The 17,260-nt window shown below is 39.3% G+C and overlaps 1 long non-coding RNA gene across 2 annotated transcripts in view; it reads left to right on the forward strand.

Moving 5' to 3' along the window:
* The first annotated feature begins 778 nt into the window (after nt 1-778).
* Nucleotides 779-17,260, forward strand: part of LOC113619196 (uncharacterized) — a 111,506-nt gene continuing 95,024 nt past the window's right edge. The window contains exon 1 of one of the 2 annotated variants that reach the window (XR_003432325.1): nt 779-3,094. This is a non-coding gene — a long non-coding RNA (uncharacterized LOC113619196). Of the gene's footprint in view, nt 3,095-14,677; nt 14,795-17,260 lie in introns of those variants that run through there. The other variant, XR_003432324.1, reaches the window with a different exon arrangement.

The raw sequence follows: 17,260 nt of genomic DNA on the forward strand, positions 1-17,260 counted from the left end.
ACTCATTCATACCTGACATTCACAGTTTTGTAGGTTTTACTGCTATCAGTAACTTATGTCAATTCTTTTCTTGTTTTCATTACTTTTTTCTTTTTACTTGTGCAGAGCTGACCAATGATCTTATAGAGACCTTAAAAGCAAGAAGGGGTAATGGTGAGAATGGTGAGCTTGGAGGTCAGGGGAGGTATCATCCTGGAACCAAAGAAACTACTTTTGATTTGGGGGGGTTTTGTGACATCACTTTTTCCCTTGCTCCAGTTATGTTTTACTTAGAATTTCTCAGCCTTCGGTTCTTTGCCACTGACCTTCCTATAACCCTCCTCCCATCTCTGTCCTTCCTGCTGTCTCCTACTGTTCCTTTCTCTAGCTCTGTATTAGTTTACTAAGTCTACTATAACAAAGTACCACTGTCTTGGTGGCTTAAAAACAAATTTATTGTCTTACTGTTCTGGAAGCCAGAAGTCTGAAATCAAGGTGTTGGTAGGGCTGTGCTTCTTCAGAAGGCTCTAGGGAAGAATACTTCCTTGTCTCATTCTAGCTTCTGGTGGTTGCCAGCAATCCTTGGCATTTCTTGCCTTGTAGAAATATCACTCCAGTCTCTGCCTCCATGCTTATATGATATTCTCCTCTGTGCTTTCATGTGGCATTCTCCTCTTCATGTGTGTATGTTCAGAATTTACCTCTTCAGGATGCCAGTTATTGATTTAGAGCCCACCCTAATCCAGTATGACCTCATCTTAACTTGGTTACTTTTGCAAAGACCCTATTACCAAATAAGGTCACACTCTGAGGTTCCAGGGAGACGTGAATTTGGGGGGAACACTATTCAACCCAGTAAAAACTCATTACCCTATTGTGCAGTAAACGTAGCACTGGCCTAAAAATTAGAATAGTCCTAGGTACTAATTCTGCCTGTGCTACTAATTTTATGGGTGCAGACTTTGGAATTCACGATCAGAGGTTCAAATCTCAGCTGTCACTTAAACTCAGTGAGTCTCAGTGTCTTCATCTGTAAACTGAGGATAATTATACCTATGTTTTAGGTTGGACTAAATAAGATCATGCTTTTTAGGTGCCTGGCATAGTGCTTAGCATATTGTAGGTGCTTAACAAATGTTTGTTTTCTCCTACCCATTTCTTCTTATTTTCTCCACAGTAAAATCATGAGTTTATTTTTAAGATAGTTCCAGCTTCATAGTTATGACAGCTCCTTTAAACTATTTCTTCTTCATACTCTGCCTTATCCATTTCTCTCCTCCCTTTTCTTTTTGTCAATTTAGCCCCTTCATTCCAGTGTTTTGTTCCCACTACCCCCATTTTCTTCCTAATTCTCTTCTTTCCAATTTTATTCCTTGTGGCTAGGATGACATTTATCTGCTTTGCCCAGTAATAGTCCTAGTTTATGCCTGTGGTACCAGTGTAATTATTGATAATGTCCCCTTTCATTCTTATAGGGCTCTGGTTTGGATGATGTGTTATATGGTCACCCTACTAAGAGTGTTCTCATAGTACTTGGACCTTCCTCTATCATTGCATGATCTGCAATGTATCATGTGCATTTTAATTGTTTTGTGGGTCTGTCTCTTTGGCAGGATTGAGAGCAGCAACTGGGAATGATTTTCTGTGTTTCCCCAAAGTCTAGCACATTCCTGGCTCATGGGGGCTGGTGCTCAGCAATGTTTGTTGGACATATGAATGTTCTTGAAAACTTGCTTCTTTCTGTGTATAGCAGGCACTCAATAAATAATCTTTAAATTGAAGTAGATTGCTGCCCTTTATGAAAGTGAAAAATGAACCCAATAAGAACACTGTTCCTCTCTCTGCCTTCCTTTATTTGTTGTCATTAGCTTAGAGATCTCACTTTACTTCCAGATTTGTGACTCATTTCTTCTTCTTGCCTCACCCTTAGCTATTTTGATTCTTTGAAAACTGGAGTTATCCTTTTCACGACTCCCGTGGGTGCTGTGGTGACCTGCTTTCCAGTTGCTGCATGTTTTAGGCAAGTGTATCTCCATGATTAGAATCTCACCACTGGCCCAGGCTCCTGAGGCTTTCTCTGTTCTGTTGTCTGTTTCAGAAGCACTTTATCTGCCATCTTGTTTCTAGCTTTGAGGCCACACCTTCTGTTGATTGCTTCATCTTGTTGCTGTGTCTATACAAGCGAAATTAGGTGGATAATCAAATCAATGATGGGTTTAATTCAGGCCTCAAAGTCATTTTTGCCTGACACTTTTTCCTGTTGCTTTTGGCTCAGGGCCTCAGCACACCACCCTGCTTTTTTTTTTTTTTTTTTTTTACCCTGCTTTTTGTTTGTGGGTTGGGATCTTCTATGCCATGGGAATATTTTCTAGGCCTGTCATATAGTTCAAATGGTGGAAAACATTTCCCCTCTTCAGGAATTATGAAATTGAAGCCACCTGGATTGAGTAAATGGGTTGCGCTTCTTGCTAATGGCTGAAAATTGGCATTTACTCAGTTTTCAAGAAACAATTATTGAAAATGTACTAAGTATAAATAATGATACCAATAATTTTTGACTTTGAGAGTTTTATAGAGGCTGTGGAGGTGTGCTGCTCAAATCAACTTTCATTAAGAACCTCCTGCAAAGAGTGTGGTTCATCCAGAGTCTCCAGCTGCAGCACCTTTGGGATCAGCCCCTGTTTTCACACTGCCAGGCCTCACTCTTCCCGGGCTTCTCTCAGCTGGTGACTGAGTGCAGCCATTTCTGCCCAACACGGGACACCTCTAATGGGTAATCTTTGCTTAAGGACTCCCAGTCGGCCTGGCTTAGACTTTCTCAAAGGTGTACTTCAGTCTGACCTTCCTATTACCCAGTCTTTTTTCTTGTCTCCTCTTCTTTCCCAAGTGTCAGACCTGCGTCATGGTCTGAAGACTCTCCCCATTATGCCTGCTGCCTCTTCTCTTAATTCTTCACAGGTATTTCTCCCAAGAAATCTCCTGCATGACTCATTTCATCTTGGCACCTGTTTCTTGGAAGACTCAAGCCAACACAAGTTCCTAATCTGGTAGTGAAGATGAAAGAAACGTGTGCACAAATAATGCAAAATACTCTTCATTCCATTCCTCTACAACAGTAAGTGGTAGGACTAAAGTACACTAGGGACATAGAACCTTAGATTTAAAAGATGTACATTTCCCATAGTGTATTATTTCCTTGACGGCAAGGACCATGACCACTATAATTCATTGTTCAGTTTCCAGAATATCTTTCATAGGTGATTAAAAAAAAAGCACTTAGGAGAAAAATAATAGTAGAAGAGAAAATAATAGTGGAATTAGTAATAATAATATTTTAATGCAGCTCAATATCAAAAAAACAAACAACCCAATCAAAAAATGGGCAGAAGACCTAAATGGACATTTATCCAAAGAAGACATACAGATGGCCAAGATGCACATGAAAAGATGCTTAATATCACTGATTATTAGAGATATGCATATCAAAACTACAATGAGGTATCACCTCACACTGGTCAGAATGGCCACCATCAAAAAATCTACAAACAATAATTGCTGGAGAGGGTGTGGAGAAAAGGGAACCCTCTTGCACTGTTGGTGGGAATGTAAATTGATATAGCCACTATGGAGAACAGTAGGGAGGTTCCTTAAAAAACTAAAAATAGACCTACCATTTGACCCAGCAATCCCACTACTGGGCATATACCTTGAGAAAACCATAATTCAAAAAGAGTCATGTACCACAATGTTTATTGCAGCACTATTTACAATAGCCAGGACATGGGAGCAACCTAAGTGTCCATCGACAGATGAATGGATAAAGAAGATGTGGCACATATATACAATGGAAATAATTAGTTTGCCTTTTGGGAGGTCTGAGGTCTTCTACCCTGACACTATGTATAAAATAGATAACTTATGAGAACTTACTGTATAGCACAGGGAGCTCTACTCAATGATCTGATGACCTAAATGGGAAGGAAATCCAAAAAAGGGGATATATGTCTATATGTAGCTGACTCACTTTGCTGTACAGGAGAAACTAACACAACATTGTAAAGGAACTATACCCCAATTAAAAAAAATATATTTTTAGGGCTCTCTTTAGGCCAGGCCTTAGTTACTTCATATAATTTTTTCTAGTACTCATAATAACCTCACGAAGAATATATTGTTGTCATGCTCATTTTGTAGATGAGGAAAATGAAAATAGGGTAGTTAAATAGATGGCTCAAGGTCAACCTAGAGCTAGTGAATTACTTTGCCAGGGTTTGGATTCAGAGTCCTCTGAAGCCCTCAAGTTTCTCGTGATATCCTGCCTGGAAAGTTTGAGCAGTGTTCCTTCCTCTGGGTTGGAGATAGGCTAGACCAGAGTCTTGGTCTATGAGTATATATTCTAACCATTTAGTGTGGTATTTTAAAGGAATTTTTAGAAAAGAAAAATAATGTCTTTAAGATGGCTTTCCCCTTTCTTATGAGGTTCTGTGGTCTAGGGTTGTGGAGAAAGAGAGTAGCACAGAAAGAAGCCAGACACAAAAGACAACATATTGTATGATTCCATCTATATAAAATGTCCAGAATAGGCAAATCCATAGACATAAATTAGTGGTTGTCAGGAGCTGAGGGGAGGGGAGGATGGGAAGTGACTGCTAATATGTGCGGAGTTTCATTTTTTGGGTGATGAAAATGTTCTGAAATTAGATGGTAGTGATTGTTGTACAACTACTTTGACTATATTAAAAACCACTGAATTATATGTATACTTTATTTTTTTAGATTTTTTTTACAATCTACCATTTATTATCACTATAATTTCATAAGAAAAAGGACATTTTCATTTTAAAACAGAATAAAGGACAGTCCTTCACATGAATAAATTGGACTTTATGGAAAACACAATAAAAATTGTTTTAGATGAATGCTGGGGATTTCTTTTTTTTTTTTAATCAAAAGCCATTTTCAACCATACTGTTCATCTTCCCCGGGTTCCCACGCTTCTGACATTTCCGAATGTAATAATGTCATAGCCGGCAGTCAGTCTCCACACCTCGCTTGGATAACGATGTATTCTGATCACTTTTGTTGTCTGGATGGGGTGGTTAAATACTACAGGCCTCTCTTCATACTGCTATTAATTTCTGACTCCCTGGCGAAAGCATTTCCATGAGAATCAAGGACTTCCCGTCTTTTAATTTTTAGGAATCCGAGGTCATGGGGGACAATGGGGAGATCCTTGTTCATCCTAAGCTTTTGAGACAGAAACAAAAGAAGGTGGTGGTGATGGAACCCGATGACAGGGTAGAAGGGGCACTGGGCAGTGGAGACCCCAGCCCGAGGGATGGAGGCTGGGTCAGTAGAGGCCAGGCTGAGAGTCTTGTGTTTTTGGAGGGAAATAAAAAGGGGAGAACAAATGAACACACTTAAGGCATCTGCCATGTGGTAGGCACTGTGCTCAGTGATTGGCATTCATATTTCAGGAACTATATGTGGGAGCTTATGGATTGGCATGGATGTCTCTCCTGAAGTCCTGACTCTTCCTTATTCATAGCACCTCATTTTGTTCAAAGTTCTCCACGGTGCTCTACAGTCATGGTCTTCCCCCAGGCCAACCATTGTGACTCTATTTCCCTTACTAGGTATTGGTATAGAAATAGCCATGTGAAGCAGGTTCTGGACCATAAGACAAAAGGGGAAGTCTGCTGAAGGAGGAGGAATTCTGGGAAAATAAGAGAAATATAAGAAACACTGTCTTCTCTTTTGCTGGGTACTGTTAGGTCTGGATGTGATGCCTGGCACTGCAGCAGCCATTTTGTGACCATGAAGGAGTTTGGTGGAACAGAAAGATGAAAAGGACATGGGTCCTTGATGATACAATTGTGCAACTGAATTAATGAACCCTGGAGCTACCCTACCATAGGGTTTCTTATGATTGTTTGAGATAATCAATTTTTTTCTCATTTATACCAATGAGTCAGGGTTTCCTATTACCCTGCCAAAATCATGAAGATACAAGAACAAATTTTTCTGACTATTTTACAGATGAAAAAACTGAGACTCAATGACATACACACATTTGCTTAAGTACACATAGCCTGGATGTGGTGGACTCAGGATTTGAACCCTCTGTCTTAGAAGGAGACCCCTGCTGTGGGGCGGGGGGACAGGATTATTTAAAAAAATTTTATTGGAGTGTAGTTGCTTTACAATGTTGTGTTAGTTTCTACTGTACAGCAAAGTGAATCAGCCATACGTATACATACATACCCTCTTTTTTGGATTTCCTTCCTAGTTAGGTCATCAGATCATTGAGTAGAGTTCCCTATGCTATACAGTAAGTTCTCATTAGTTATCTATTTTATGCATAGTGTCAATAGTGTACATACGTCAATCCCAGTCTCCCAATTCATCCCACTCCCCCTTTCCCCACTTGATGTCCATATGTTTGTTGTCTACGTCTGTTCTCTATTTCTGCCTTGCAAACAGGTTCATCTGTACATTTTTCTACATTCCACATATATGCGTTAATATATGATATTCGTTTTCCTCTTTCTGACTTTCTGCATTCTGTACGGCAGTCTCTAAGTCCATCCACGTCTCTACAAATGACCCAATTTCGTTCCTTTTTACAGCTGAGTACTATTCCATTGTATATATGTACCACATCTTCTTTATCCACTCCTCTGTTGATGGACATTTAGTTTGCTTCCATGACCTGGCTATTGTAAATAGTGCTGCAGTGAATATTAGGGTGCATGTGTCTCTTTGAATTATGGTTTTTTCTGGGTATATGCCCAGTAGTGGGATTGCTGGGTCATACAGTAATTCTATTTTTAGTTTTTTAAGGAACTTCCATACTGTTCTCCATAGTAGCTATATCAATTTACATTCCCACCAACAGTGCAGGAGGGTTCCCTTTTCTCCACACCCTCTCCAGCATTTATGGTTTGTAGATTTTTTGATGATGACCATTCTGACCTGTGTGAGATGATATCTCATTATAGTTTTGATTTTCATTTCTCTAATAATTAGTAATGTTGAGCATCTTTTCATGTGTGTCTTGGCCATCATTATGTTTTCTTTGGAGAAATGTCCATTTAGGTCTTCCACCCATTTTTTGATTGGGTTGTTTGTTTTTTTGATACTGAGTTGCATGAGCTGTTTGTATATTTTGGAGATTAATCTTTTGTCAGTTGCTTCGTTTGCAAATATTTTCTCCCATTCTTAGAGTTGTCTTTTAATCTTGTTTATGGTTTCCTTTGCTGTGCAAAAGCTTTTAAGTTTCATTAGGTCCCATTTGTTTATTTTTGTTTTTGTTCTCATTACTCTAGGAGGTGGGTCAAAAAAGATCTTGCTGCAATATATGTCAAAGAGTGTTCTGCCTTTTCCTCTAAGAGTTTTACAGTGTCTGGCCTTACATTTAGGTCTTTAATCCATTTTGTTTATTTTTGTGTATGGTGTTAGGGAGTGTTCTAATTTAAATCATTTACTTGTAGCTGTCCAGTTTTCCCAGCACCACTTATTGAAGACGTTATCTTTTCTCCATTTTATATTCTGGCTTCCTTTGTCATGGATTAGGTGACCATAGGTGTGTGGGTTTATCTCTGGGCTTTCTATCCTGTTCCATTGATTTATATTTCTGCTTTTGTGCCAGTACCATACTGTCTTGATTACTGTAGCTTTGTAGTATAGTCTGAAGTCAGGGAGCCTGATTCCTCCAGCTCCATTTTTTTTTTCCCTCAAGATTGCTTTTACTATTCGAGGTCTTTTGTGTTTCCATACAAATTGTAAAATTTTTTGTTCTAGTTCTGTGAAAATGCCATTGGTAGTTTGATAGGGATTGTATTGAGTCTGTAGATTGCTTTGGGTAGTAGTTACTTTCACAATATTGATTCTTCCAATCCAAGAACATGTTATACTTTGATGTGGACCATTTTAAAAGTCTTTATTGAATTGGTTACAATATTGCTTCTGTTTTGGGTCTTGGTTTTCTGGCCACGAGGCATGTGAGATCTTAGTTCCCCGACCAGGGATCGAACCCACACCTCTTGCATTGGAAGGTGAAGTCTTAACCACTGGACCACCAGGGAAGTCCCTATACGTACACTTTAAAAGGGAAAATTTTTATGATATGTGAATTATATCTCAATAAAAAAATCATATGTACACACAGAAGACTCCCAGACTCTTCAAAATCTCACAACTATTCAGTTAGATGAAACTTTGCACGTTACAATTGTTTAATTTTAAACTAAACTATGATTCATAATTTTTTTATTGAAGTATACTTGACTTAGAATATTTCAGGTGTATAACAGTGATTCAATATTTTTATACATTATGAAATGATCACCACTATAAATCTATTTACCATCTGTCACCATACAAAGTTATTACAATATTATTGACTATATTCCCTATGCTATACATTATATCTCTGTGACTTATTTATTTTACAACAGGAAATTTGTACCTCTTAGTCTCCTTAATCTGTGTTGCCCATCCACCCCCACCTCCCTCCCCTCTGTGGAAACCACTGGATTGCTGTCTGTATTTATGAGTCTGTTTCTGTTTTGTTAAGTTTGCTCTTTTGTGTTTTAGATTTCACATATAAGTGAAATCATATGATCTTTGTCTTTCTCTGTCTAGCTTATTTCACTTAACACAATACCCACCAGGTCCATCTGTGTTGTTGCAAGTGGCAAGGTTTCATTCTTTTTTATGGCTGAGTAATATTCCATTGTGTATATATATACCACATCTACTTTACTGATTTGTCTATCGATGGACACTTAGGTTGCTTTCATATCTTGGCTGTTGTAAATAATGCTGCATTGGGGACTTCTCTGGTGGCACAGTGGTTAAGAATCTGCCTGCCAATGCCAAGGACATGGGTTTGATCCCTGGTCCGGGATGATCCCACATGTCGCGGAGCAACTAAGCCCATGCACCACAACTACAGAGCCTGCGCTCTAGAGCCCGTGGACCACAACTACTGAGCCCATGTGCCACAACTACTGAAGCCCACATGCCTAGAGCCTGTGCTCTGCAACAAGAGAAGCCACAGCAATGAGAAGAACGTGCACCACAATGAAGAGTAGCCTCTGCCAGCAACAACTAGAGAGAACCCGCACACAGCAATGAAGACCCAATGCAGCCAAGAATAAATAAATAAAATAAATAAATTTAAAAAATGTTGCAATGAATATGGGGGTGAAGAAATCTTATTGAGTTAGTGTTTTTCTTTGGTTATTTTGATAAAGAACTGAAGTGGAATTGCTGGATTGTATGATAGTTCTATTTTTCAATGTTTTGAGGAATTTCCATACTGTTTTTTTCATTGTGGCTGTGCCAATTACATTCCCATGAGTAGGGCAGGAGGGTTCCCTTTTCTCCACATCCTTGCCAATACTTGTTATTTCTTGTCTTTTTGATGACAGACATTCCGACAGGTGTGAAGTGATATCTTCTTGTGACTTTTTATTGCCATGTTCCTGAAGATTAGTGATGTTGAGTATTTTCATGTGCCTGTTGGCCCTCTGTATATCTTCTTTGGAAAAAAGTCTACTAGGTCCTCTGCCTATTTTTCATGTGGATTGTTTGTTTTTTGATCCTGAGTTGTAGGAGTTCTTCATATATTTTGGATATTAACCCTGTATTGGACATATCATTTTCAAATATCTTCTCCCAGTCTGTAGGTTGCCTTTTCATTTATTGATGATTTCCTTCACTGTGCAAAATCCTTTTAGTTTGATATATTTCCATGCAGTTATTTTTGCTTTTGTTTCCTTGCCTGAGGAGACAGATCCAGAAAAATATTAAGACCAATGTCAAAGAGCATACTGCCCAAGTTTTCTTTTAGGATTTTTATAGTTTCAGGTCTTACATTTAGTTTTTAATTCATTTTTAGTTTATTTTTGTACATGGTACTAGAAAATGGCTTAGTTTCATTCTTTTACATGTAGCTATCCAGTTTTTTGAAAACCATTTATTGAAGAGACTCTTTTCCCCATAGTATATTCTTGTCTCTTTCATTATAGATTAATTGACCACATAAATGTGGGTTTATTTCTGGGCTTTCTGTTCTGTTCTGTCTGTTTGTGTGCCAATACCATACTGTTTTGATTACTATAACCTTGTAGTATAGTTTGAAACCAGGGCATGAGATACCTCCAGCTTTGTTTATTTTCAAGGTTGTTTTGGCTATTCAGGGTCTTTTGTGGATCCATACCATCTTTAGGACTACTTGTTCTGGTTCTGCAAAAAATGTCATGGGTATTTTGATAGGGATTGCATTGAATCTGTAGATTGCCTTGGGTATTATGAATGTTTAACAATGTTAATTCTTCTAATCTATGAGTAAGGTATATCTTTTCATTTATTTGTGTTGTCTTCAGTTTCTTTCATCAATGTCTTATGGTTTTCAGAGTACAGATCTTTCACCTCCTTGGCTAAATTTATTCTAAGGTATTTTATTCTTTTGATGGAATTTTAAGTAGAATTGTTTTCTTAATTTCTCTTTCTGATAGTTTGTTATTAGTGTATAGAAATGCAACAATTTTTATTAATTGATTTTTGAATCCTACTTTACTGAACTAATTTATTCTAATAGTTTTTTTGGTGGAGTATTTAGAGTTATCTATATATAGTATCATGTCAACAGCAAATAGTGACAGTTTTACTTCTTCCCTTCCAATATGGATGCCTTTTATTTCTTGTCTGATTGCTGTGTCTAGGACTTACTTACAATATGTTTTTGAATAAAAGTGGTGATAGTATCCTTGTATTTTTCCTGATCTTAGAGGAAACGTTTCAGTTTTTCACCATTGACTGTGATGTTAGCTGTGGACTCACATATGGCCTTTATTATGTTGAGGTACATTTCCTCTATACCCACTTTGTTGAGGATTTTTATCATAAATGGATGTTGGATTTTGTCAAATGCTTTTTTGGAATCTATTGAAATGATCATGTGATTTTTGTCCTTAATTTTGTTAAAGTGGTATATGTCATTGATTTTGCAGATATTGAACCATCCTTATGTCCTTGGAATAAGTCCCACATGACCATGGTATATGATCCTTTTAATGTATTGTTGAATTTGGTTTGCTAATATGTTATTGAAAATTTTTGCATCTGTTCATCAGGTGTGTGGACTGTAATTTCCTTTTTTTTTGGTAGTGTCTTGGTCTGGTTTTCATATCAGGGTAATGCTGGCTTTTAGAATGAGTCTGGAAGTGTTCTTTCCTCTTCAATTTTTGGAACAGTTTGAGAAGGAAAGGTATTCACTCATCTTTAAATGTGTAGTGGAATTCTCCTGTGAAGCTGTCTGGTCTTTGACTTTTGTTTGTTGGAAGTTTTTTCATTACTAGCAATCTGTCTGTTCAGATTTTCTATTTCTTCCTGATTTAGTCTTAGAAGATTGTATGTTTCTAGGCATGTATGTATCCATTCCTTCTAAGTTGTTCTGTTTGTTGGCATATAATTTTTCATAGTAGGCTCTTTGATTCTGTGGTATTGGTTGTAATGTCTCTTTTTTCATTTTTGATTTTACTGATTTGGGCCCTCTTATTTTCTTAATGAGTTTAACTAAAGGCTTGTCAGTTTTGTTTATCTCTTCAGAGAAACAGCTGTCTGTTTCATTGATGTTTTGTATTGTTTTTTGCAGTCTCTATTTCATTTATTTCTGCTCTGCTCTTTATTATTTCCTTCCTTTTACTAACTTTGGGCTTTCTTTGCTCTTTTTCTAGTTTCTTTAGGTATAAGTTTAGGTTGTTTATTTGACAATTTTCTTGTTTTTTGAGGTAGGCCTCTCTCATTATGAACTTCTCTCTTAGAACTGCTTTTGCTGCATCCCATAACTTTGGAAAGTTGTGTTTCCAGTTTCATTTGGCTCCAGGTGTTTTTTGATTCCCACTTTGATTTCTTCATTGACCCATTGGTTGTTTAGTACATTGTTTAGTCTCCATGTGTTTGTGTGTTTTCTGGTTTTTTTCTTGTTGATTTCTAGTCTTATAGTGTTATGGTAGGAAAAGATGCTTGATATAATTTCAATCTTCTTAAGTTTATTGAGACTTGTTTTGTGGCCTAGCATGTTGATCTATCCTGTGGAATGTTCCATTTGCACTTGAAAAGAATGTATGTACTGCTGCTTTTGGATGGAATTTTCTCTATATATCTATTAAAGTCCTCAGGTCTAATGTGTTGTTTAAGGTTAATATTTCCTTACTGATTTTCTGTCAGTATGGTCTATCCATTGATATGAGTAGGGTATTAAAACCCTTACTAACATTGTTACCATCAATTTTTCCCTTTATGTTTGTTAGTATTTGCTTTACGTATTTAGGTGCTCCTATGTTGGCTACGTATATATATATTTTGAGTGTTATATCCTCTTCTTGGATTGATCCCTTGATCATTATGTCCTTCTTTGTCTCTTGTTAATGGTCCTTAAAGTCTATTTTTTCTTATATGAGAATTGCTACTCCAGCTTTCTTTTTCTTTCCAATTGCAGGGAATATTTTTTTTCCATCTGTTCACTTTCAGTATGTGTGTGTCATTAGATCTGAAGTGAATCTCTTATAGGCAGCATATATATGGGTCTTGTTTTTTGTATCCAGCCAGCCACTCTATGTCTTTTTAAAAAAATATATTTATTTATTTCTTTTGGTTGCACCGGATCTTAGTTGTTGCATGAGAGCTCTTAGTTGTGGCATGTGGGATCTTTAATTATGGCATGCAGACTATCAGTTGCAACATGCATGCAGGATTTAGTTCCCCAACCAGGGATCGAACCCGGCCCCCCTGCATTGGGAGAATGGAGTCTTACCCACTGGACCACCAGAGAAGTCCCAGCCACTCTATGTCTTTTGATTGGAGCATTTGGTCCATTTACATTTAAAGTAATTATTGATTGGTTAGTACTTCTGCCATTTTGTTACTTCTGGTGATTTTTGTAGCTCTTCTCTGTTCCTTTCTTCTTTTAGTCTCTTCCTTGTGGTTTAAGATTTTCTTAAGTGTTATATTTTGATTTCTTTCTCTTTATTTTTTGGGTACTTATTGTAGGCTTTTGGTTTGTTGTTACCATGAGGTTCATATCTATCTATCTATCTATTCCCTCTGGTGTTTAAGCTGATAGTCACTTAAGTTTGAATGCATTCTAGAAGCACTTCATTTTCCCTTCCCAACTCCCAGGGTTTTGTTTTTGATGTCATATTCTATATCTTTTTATTTTGTGTATCTGTTAACTACTTATTACAGTTAAAGTTATGATTTTTGTATTTTGTCTTTTAATCTTCATACTGGCTTTTTAAGTGATCAATCCAATTCCTTTACCGTATATTTGCCTTTACCAGTGAGATTTTTTCTTTCATATATTTTTGCATTTCTAGTTATGGCCTTTTCTTTTCCACTTGAAACATTAACATTCTCGTAAGACCAGTAATGCACTCTTTTAGTTTTTGTTTGTTTGTTTATCTCTCCAGTCTTTATCTCCATCAATTTGGAATGATTGCATTGCTGAGTTGTAAGTTTTTTCATTTCAGCACTTCAGATACATTATACTACTCCCTTCTGGCCTGCAAAGTTTCTGCTTTAAAATCAGCTGATGGAGGGAGAGGGGGAAGATGGCAGAAGAGTAAGACGTGGAGATCACCTTCCTCCCCACAGATACATCAGAAATACATCTATACGTGGAACAACTCCTACAGAACACCCACTCAATGCTGGCAGAAGACCTCAGACCTCCGAAAAGGCAAGAAACTCCCCACGTACCTGGGTAGGGCAAAAGAAAAAAGAATAAACAGAGACAAAGAATAGGGACGAGACCTGCACCAGTGGGAGGGAACTGTGAAGGAGGAAAGGTTTCCACACACTAGGAAGCCCCTTCGCCGGTGAAGACTGCGGGTGGCAAAGGGGGGGAAGCTTCGGAGCTGCGGAGGAGAGCGCAGCAACAGGGGTGCGGAGGGCAAAGTGGAGAGATTCCTGCACAGAGGATCAGTGCCGACCGGCACTCACCAGCTCGAGAGGCTTGTCTGCTCACCCGCCGGGGTGGGCGGGGCTGGGAGCTGAGGCTTGGGCTTCGGTGGGATCGCAGGGAAAGGACTAGCGGCGTGAACACAGCCTGAAGGGGTTAGTGCACCACGGCTAGCCGGGAGGGAGTCCGGGAAAAAGTCTGGACCTGCTGAAGAGGCAAGAGACATTTCTTCCCTCTTTGTTTCCTGGTACATGAGGAGAGGGGATTAAGAGCACTGCTTAAAGGAGCTTGAGATGGGTGCAAGCCGCGGCTATCAGCGAGGACCCCAGAGACGGACATGAGATGCTAAGGCCGCTGCTGCCGCCACCAAGAAGCCTATGTGTGAGCACAGGTCACTATCGCCACCTCCCCTCCCGGGAGCTTGTGCAGCCCACCACTGCCAGGGTCCCAGGATCCAGGGACAACTTCTCCAGGAGAACGCTCGTCACGCTGGTGCAACGTCATGCTGGCCTCTGCCGCCGCAGGCTCGCCCCGCATCCGTGTCACCCCACCCCCCACCGTGGCCTGAGTGAGCCAGGGCCCCTGAATCAGCTGCTCCTTTAACCCCGTCCTGTCTGAGCGAAGAACAGACGCCCACTGGCGACCTACATGCAGAGGCGTGTCCAAATCCAAAGCTGATCCCCAGAAGCAGTGAGAACAAAGAAGAGAAGGGGAAATCTGCCCCAGCAGCCACAGGAGCATCGGATTGAATCTCCACAATCAATTTGATGTATCCTGCATCCGTGGAATACCCGAATAGCCAATGAATCATCCAAAATTGAGGAGGTGGACTTTGGGAGCAAGGTATATTATTTTTTCCCCTTTTCCTCTTTTTGTGAGTGTGTATGTGTATGCTTCTGTGTGAGATTTTGTCTGTAGAGCTTTGCTTTCACCATTTATCCTAGGGTCCCGTCCATCCGTTTTTTTGTTTGTATGTTTGTTTTTTACTTAAAAATTTTTTTTTCTTAATAATTGTTTTTATTTTAATAACTTTATTTTATTTTATCTTTATTTTATCTTATTTTATATCTTCTTCCTTCCTTCCTTCCTTTCTTCCTTCCTTCCTTTCTTTCTTTCTTTCTTTTTCTTTTCCTCCCTCTTATTCTCAGCTGTGTGGATGAAGGGCTCTTGGTGCTCCAGCCAGGACTCAGTGCTGTGCCTCTGAGGTGGGAGAGCCAACTTCAGGACACTGGTCCACAAGAGACTTCCCAGCTCCACATAATGTCAAACGGTGAAAATCTCCCAGAGATCTCCATCTCAACACCAACACCCAGCTTCACTCAACGACCAGCTAACTACAGTGCTGGACACCCTATGCCAAACAACTAGCAAGACAGGAACACAGCCCCACACCCATTAGTAGAGAGGCTGCCTAGAATCATAATAAGGCCACAGACACCCCAAAACATACCACCAGACGTGGACCTGCCCACCAGAAAGACAAGATCCAGCCTCATCCACCAGAACACAGGCACTAGTCCCCTCCACCAGGAAGCCTACACAACTCACTGAACCAACTTTAGCCCCTGGGGACAGACACCAAAAACAACAGAACTACGAACCTGCAGCCTGCAAAAAGGAGACCCCAAACACAGTAAGATAAGCAAAATGAGAAGACAGAAAAACACACAGCAGATGAAAGAGCAAGATAAAAACCCACCAGACCTAACAAATGAAGAGGAAATAGGCAGTCTACCTGAAAAAGATTTCAGAATAATGATAGTAAAAATGATCCAGAATCTTGCAAATAGAATAGACAAAATGCAAGAAACATTTAACAAGGACCTAGAAGAACTAAAGAGGAAACAAGCAATGATGAACAACACAATAAATGAAATTAAAAATACTCTAGGGCTTCCCTGGTGGCACAGTGGTTGAGAGTCTGCCTGCTGATGCAGGGGACACGGGTTTGTGCCCCAGTCTGCGAAGATCCCACATGCCATGGAGCGGCTGGGCCCGTGAGCCATGGCCGCTGAGCCTGCACGTCCGGAGCCTGTGCTCCACAATGAGAGAGGCCACAACAGTGAGAGGCCTGCCTACCACAAAAGAAAAAAAAAATTCTAGAAGGGATCAATAGCGAATAACTGAGGCAGAAGAATGGATAGGTGACCTGGAAGATAAAATAGTGCAAATAACTACTGCAGAGCAGAATAAAGAAAAAACAATGAAAAGAACTGAGGACAGTCTCAGAGACCTCTGGGACAACATTAAACACACCAACATTCGAACTATAGGGGTCCCAGAAGAAGAAGAGAAAAAGAAAGGGACTGAGATGGGCTTCCCTGGTGATGCAGTGGTTGAGAGGCTGCCTACGGATGCAGGGGACATGCGTTCGTGCCCCGGTCCAGTAAGATCCCACATGTCATGGAGCGGCTGGGCCCATGAGCCATGGCCGCTAAGCCTGCGTGTCTGGAGCCTGTGCTCTGCAACGAGAGAGGCCACAACAGTGAGAGGCCCGCATACTGAAAAAAAAAAAAAAAAAAAGGAAAAGAAAGGGAATGAGAAAATATTTGAAGAGATTATAGTTGAAAACTTCCCTAATATGGGAAAGGAAATAGTTAATCAAGTGCAGGAAGCATGGAGAGTCTCAAACAGGATAAATCCAAGGAGAAGCATGCCAAGACGCATATTAATCAAACTGTCAAAAATTAAATACAAAGAAAACATATTAAAAGCAGCAAGGGAAAAACAACAAATAATACCCAAGGGAATCCCCATAATGTTAACAGCTGATCTTTCAGCAGAAACTCTGCAAGGCAGAAGGGACTGGCAGGACATATTTAAAGTGATGAAGGAGAAAAAACTACAACCAAGATTACTCTACCCAGCAAGGATCTCATTCATATTTGATGGAGAAATTAAAACCTTTACAGACAAGCAAAAGCTGAGAGAGTTCACCACCACCAAACCAGCTTTACAACAAATGCTAAAGGATCTTCTCTAGGCAAGAAACAGAAGAGAAGGAAAAGACCTATAATAACAAACCCAAAACAATGAAGAAAATGGGAATAGGAACATACATATCGATAATTACCTTAAATGTAAATGGATTAAATGCTCCCACCAAAAGACACAGACTGGCTGAATGGATACAAAAACAAGATGCATATATATGCTGTCTACAAGAGACCCACTTCAGCCCTAGGGACACATACAGACTGAAAGTGAGGGGATGGAAAATGATATTCCATGCAAATGGAAACCAAAAGAAAGCTGGAGTAGCAATTCTCATATCAGACAAAATAGATTTTAAAATAAGGAGTATTACAA

This window comes from Aethalodelphis obliquidens, unplaced genomic scaffold, assembly GCF_003676395.1.
Source record: "Aethalodelphis obliquidens isolate GAN/ISIS:26980383/991018 unplaced genomic scaffold, ASM367639v1 scaffold1, whole genome shotgun sequence".
Classification (NCBI taxonomy): Eukaryota; Metazoa; Chordata; class Mammalia; order Artiodactyla; family Delphinidae; genus Aethalodelphis; species Aethalodelphis obliquidens.